Here is a 6109-nt window from a genome sequence, read left to right on the forward strand (position 1 = left end):
TGTATTAAAGTAAGAAAAGTTACTGGTATCATTAGAATTACATTTGGTAAGTATATTTTAATAGTTCCATGGCAAAACTAAATATTCAGTTTACCGCCAGTTTCAGTTAATCACTTGAAATTTGAAGTTAAACTTTTAAGTTTTAAGACCTTTAGGTCTGTTTTTGTATATCTATAAATAGATTAAAAACTTTTGTTGTTGCGGAGTTTGTGTTGAAACGAGGCAAGTAAGTTTTATATGTTTCATTGCATAAATAATAACAACGCTATAGAAAGTATTTCTGTATATCTATTTCAAAAAACACAATAGATATTTAAGTGGGCAAAATTTTCTTAGATTTCTTACCTAGTGTTTTGACAATTTTGCCCACGTCTAGGGTTGTCGCTTCATACTACATACTACTTTGAAAAAACATTAACCAAGACAAAAACCAGATAACAGAAAAATAATACATCAGCCGATCCGAAGAAAATGCAACCTGCTGCTTAAACAAAGTAGAAAATATAAAAGAAAATGAAGTAAGCAACAAAAACAAGATTTTAAGCGAGGTAATCGGATGTTTTTTTCAAACTGGCCAAACAAATTTTTTGCCAAAGATTTAACAAATAAAATTTAAAAATCTGATGAGGGTTTCAATTCAAATACACTCTGAAAACGACGAACCAGTTATTCTGTTCATCAAAACTTTTTATATCACACAGAAATTGGATAACAATCCATCCGATTTTTCTCTGCCATCAGGATCTAAAGATACCAAGATACAAGCACTGGCCAACAGACGGGGGGCGGATATACTGCTGCTTCAGGAGCCTAACACAGGCAACACGGGCAAAATGAATGCATCGGGAGTTACCGTTTATCAATCGGTAACATCATCGGAGCATGTCTGTAAAGCAGCGGTTATAATCTGCAAACCCAAATTAAATGGAATTCTGTTGAGCAAATACAGTGACTCAAATACAACGCTGGTTCAAATTACAACTGACGCCGGACCCATGGTAATCAGATCAATGTACGTGGAACCAACCTCGGATGTTACTCCCGCTCTGGATAAACTCAGACTCTTAGGAGATGTTCCCATTCTCATAGGAGGTGATCTTAACGCCAAAAATGTGTGGTGGGGAAGCGCGAGAACGGACAGAACGGGTGAAATAGTTGCAGATTTTTTATCTGAACTAAATTTGCACACCTTGAATGAAGGTAATCGGCCCACTTTCGAGGCCTTTTGCGGTCACCTTCACCTCAAGAGCGTTATCGACATAACATTCTGCTCTTCAAGTCTGCTAGACACCGTCGACAGATGGAGAGTGGAGTCTAACAATAACCATTTAAGTGATCATAATCCAATTTATTTTGAAATTTCAGCCAGAATATGGAACCCCACAGAAATCAAAACGGCCATTTATAACAACAAGAAGGCCAAATGGGAGAAATTCTCGAAAGAAGTTCAACGTAAATTAAAGGAACGTAAAGTATCACAGAATTCCTTCTCCGAAGTAAGCAACTCGCTGGATTTGGAGAAGAAAATCATTTTGTTGATGGAATTTTTAGACGAATCGTGCAAAGCAAGTATACCAATCAGGAAACCCTTTAAAAGGCAACCCTCTCCTTGGTGAAACGCTGAGCTCGATAAACTAAAAAAAGAAGCTAGGAAATGTAAGCACAGGCTTCAGAACTCAGGTACTCTCCGTAGAGAGACTAAGACACTTCCTGAGTATCTCGAAGCCAAACAAGCCTACAAAATCGCCATTGAGAAAGCAAAAACGGAATCCTGGAAAAATTACTGCGGCTCTCAGAACAAAGAAACCGCCTGGTCTGCAATTCACAGAGTGCTGGTCAACCGGAAAAAGACCTCTCCATTAGCGACGCTAAAGTATGGCAGCGAATACTTAGCTTCGGCTGAGGAAAGCGCTAGCCGTCTATTGGAGAGGTTTTTTCCGGACGACAATACACAGCAAGAGACTCGTGAGCAAATTGACATCAGGTGGATGGCGGAAATCATACCCTACACAGAAAGCAATCCAATATTTACGGTAGAGGAGATTGAGGATATAATATCAAATATTAATCCGGAAAAGCCGCCCGGTGAAGACCATTTCACCGCGGACATCTGCCTTCACTTCTTCAACGTAGACAGGTCGCTGGTACTGGGTATGTATAATGCATGTCTCAGAGTGAGCTACTTTTCAGCTCAATGGAAAAAAAGCGAGGGTCATTGTCATACCCAAACCGGGAAAGGATGACCTTCAAGACATTAAGTCATACAGACCGATTGGACTCATCTCGGTATTTGGTAAAGTACTCGAAAAGTTGATGATCAATCGGATCAACTGGCATTTACATCGCAAAGGTAAGTTGAGTCAGAAACAATATGGATTTACACCCCAGAAATCAACAGAAGACGCTCTTAACGCATCAGTCAAGATAATCAGGACTGCACTGCAGGACAAGAAAATGATAGTAGCGATCTCGCTTGACATAAGAGGGGCCTTTGATAACGCTTGGTGGCCATTTTTGATGTGCCAACTGAGAAGTAAGAAGTGCCCTCGAAACTTGTTCTTGCTAGTGAAGAGCTATCATCAACAAAGGAAAGTTATATTGTCACACTTTGATGCCACTCTCGAAAAGGTAACGACCGAAGGATGCGTTCGGGGATCTTCCTGTGGACCGAGCTTCTGGAATTACATCTTGGATGATGTACTCCAGAAATACTTAGGTGCGGGAGTCGAACTGAAGGCATTTGCGGACGACCTTCTCTTGACATCCGTGGCAGACAATACAACAGAACTTGAGAGGATGACAGACAATGCGCTGAAGATTATCACAACATGGGGCTCAAAAGCTAAATTCCAATTCGCCGAAGACTTTTGTCTTCTAGTTATAAGCATCGCGTTGGTTTTCCAATGCGATATTTATAACCCGAAGAAAGGACCGTCACCCAGCTATTCATATGAACGGAGTCCATTTGAACTATGCGGACCACTTTAAGGTTTTGGGTCTTACCATAGATCGCAACCTAAATTGGTCCAAACACGTTGACAGTGTTTGTAAAAAAGCCGCAGGTATTACAAACAAACTCGTGAGAGCCGCTAAACCCACATGGGGTGCGTCGCCGGAGGTTATGCAGCAAATATACGTAGGCACTGTAGAGCCTCTGATTACGTACGCCGTACGCCTCAAGCGTGTGGGTGGACGTGGTCAACGGGAAAGTAAATCGGAGGAAATTGAACTCCATCCAACGACAAATAGCCATCAGATCATGCAAGGGATGCAGAACAATCTCCTAGGTATCTGCACAGGTTTTGAGTGGATTCATGCCACTTGATCTGAAGATCAAGGAGCTTGCAGAAACATATGAGGTGAAGAAGAGCCCCACCTTGCAAGACTTGCCGCAGGACAGATTTTACCAGGGAGTGGGAGACTATTTCTCACTTCCTCATCCGGCGGAGCGCTATCCGATAGATCACGGCTATGATGATCAGTTTCTGCCTGAGCCGGCGCAGGAAGAGTTGAGGATCTACACAGATGGCAGTCTCTTGGATGGCAGTTTTAGAAAAAATCAAATAATGCTCAAATAAAGGCATATTATGATGACTGTAACACATAGTAAAAAAACGAAACAATTCTAACAGTAGCATTATTTTTGTAACAGACGCGGCGGATCACTGGCTTCCGTAGCAATCGCGCCCGTCACAAGAACTGTATTTCTGTCGGTGCTGGTGTCAACGCAGAGTGGCCGGGCGTAGGCGGGCCTCGGCCGACGAACGATAAGCTCCGGGGGAGGTATCGCTGCCTAGAGATCCCTTGCGGGGTCGCTAGTGAGTAGCACTGGCGGCCGCAATCCTGAATCAGGCAACCGGGTTGTAAGGCCGGTATCTCTCCGTCAGCGGGAACGGCGGGGTGTGTTCCGGGGAAGTAGCCAAGGGTCCAAATTATCCGGGGTCCAAAATCCAATCCAAAGAGTATCCGTCATATCCGAGTTCCAAGTCCAGGGGGTAGCGGTATTCGAATATTCCAGGTGGCGATGAGGTCCGGTTTGAAGCGAGGCAGGGAGACGAGGTGGAGAGTAAAAGCCCTTAGTAGCGTGACGAGTTGACTAGTTTATTATTTGCCCGGCGGGGCTATATATACAATATATTTTGCCGTGCGGCGGCGGTGCTAGGCCAATAGCGGGCGGTACTAGGTTGACCAATCACGCGGCGAGAGAGATAGCGAGCACATTCGCCGGCTCTATCGGTCTCTCTCGCGCCACGTATAAGGTCCCCTCCCTCCCGCTACCCGGCCGCAGTTCCCCGCCGACCACGCGGCGATCAACACTCATACAGAATAATCGATAATATGTAACATAGGCAGACAATAATATTATTATGATTCCTGATCTATCTCTGCTTCAGTATGGCGATGACCACCCCCGAAAGCGACAAATACCGGTCTTTATTGGGGAGGTGGTACATCGCTTACACATACTGAAGCTCCTATGCTACATTATTTTAAAAGCCCCAGGAAGGGCCGCCAAGTTGGTATAGGCGCTTCACGTCGGCAACATTTTTTTTGTTTTAATCTTAAGAGTATATACCATACTCTAAGGTTTTAATACAAGTAAGTACCTATATAATAACAAAATAAATAAACAATGGTGCCAAATATAGGAACCGTATTTTTTTTTCGATAAATATAGCTCATCTCATTATTAGTGCAAGCTATGTAAAATTAAAGTTATAAGGCACTCTAAACACTGCACCTACTTTTTATTTGTCTTAATGTTTGAAAACGGCTCAATCAAAATCAAACAGTAGGTAATATTATTCGAATTCTTTGCTTTCTTCTATTTGTTTTTAGTTTTATACTCTTTTAGAAGCAATTTTTGTTCATAACTGTTCTTGTAACTGATGTAGCCTTCCGTTTTTTAAATTTTCTTCCTGAATTTTATACTTTTTTTGGTGTCTGTCATTATTGACAATTTTCTACATAAACTTTCACTTCTATATTGTTTTTGCGAGGTTCTGCTTTCAGTATGGATTCAATATCACAGTAAGAAAACTATTGTTTTCTTGTATTTAGCTTGCTCTGAATATTTTTCTAATAATAGGTATAAGATGTTGAACTTTGTAAAGTACGAATTGAAGAAACAGAAGAAATTGATAAATCGATAAAGTATGCTGAAGGAGTGCCCAGACTAGATGATGAAGTAAATGGCACAGATAAGTTACAAAAAATATATTCGGTGGATAAGCAACATCCGTGCATAATGTAGATGGCATTGTAGATTGTAGCTATTGAAGTAATCAGAACGGGCAATTCAGAAGAAGAGTTTGATGAAAATGAAAGTGTATTAACGGGCAATCTTAGAAGCAGAAGCATCTCGGGCGCTGCCGGCCTCTAACAGTTTTCGTTTTTGTATATTGGGGTATTCTATTCTATTGATATGGCGTTCGATTCTCTCCACTTACACCTAAATATTGTGATTAAAATATAAAAGACCAACTTAAACCTGATACAAGAAATCACCAACATAATCTGGATTAAAGTAACTTAATAAGGTACATAAAAAAAATTCAACGTAGGTGGTTGCTGAAAAAAAATGTCGAAATTTAAAAACTTCCAGACTTATGTTGTCACCTAATTCAAACTTAATTGACTAAATTATTTTTTTAATAAATAAAGAATAACAAAAAAAAGAATAACGAAACACGCGATACTTTGTTTAATATATACTCGTATATCAAATTTGATTACTATTCAAAACGAAAAAAAAAAGTTAACATCGTTCTGTTAGAATTATTTAAATAATATTTACAAAATACAATAAAATATTTACTATTACCGCACGTAGATTTTTTAATTAATTAAAATTGTTTGACCACGACGTGCTGTTTTTTTTTTTTTCTTTATTAGGGCCTACTACCAAAACTTGATAACATTGGCCAAAAACAAGTTACATTTATAAACATAAGAAAAACATAAACAGACAGGAATAACAATATACATACAAACAAAAGACAAGTCGCCAGCGGCAATTATGGGACAATCTGGAAATAAGAATCATAATTTAAACTCGATAATGAGCTGATTTAGACGAGATTTGGTATACCTACCTACTGGGATAGAA

The sequence above is a fragment of the Micrasema longulum genome, unplaced genomic scaffold, assembly GCF_059751315.1.
Source record: "Micrasema longulum isolate JH-2025_06_02 unplaced genomic scaffold, ASM5975131v1 h1tg000487l, whole genome shotgun sequence".
In the NCBI taxonomy this organism is placed as follows: domain Eukaryota; kingdom Metazoa; phylum Arthropoda; class Insecta; order Trichoptera; family Brachycentridae; genus Micrasema; species Micrasema longulum.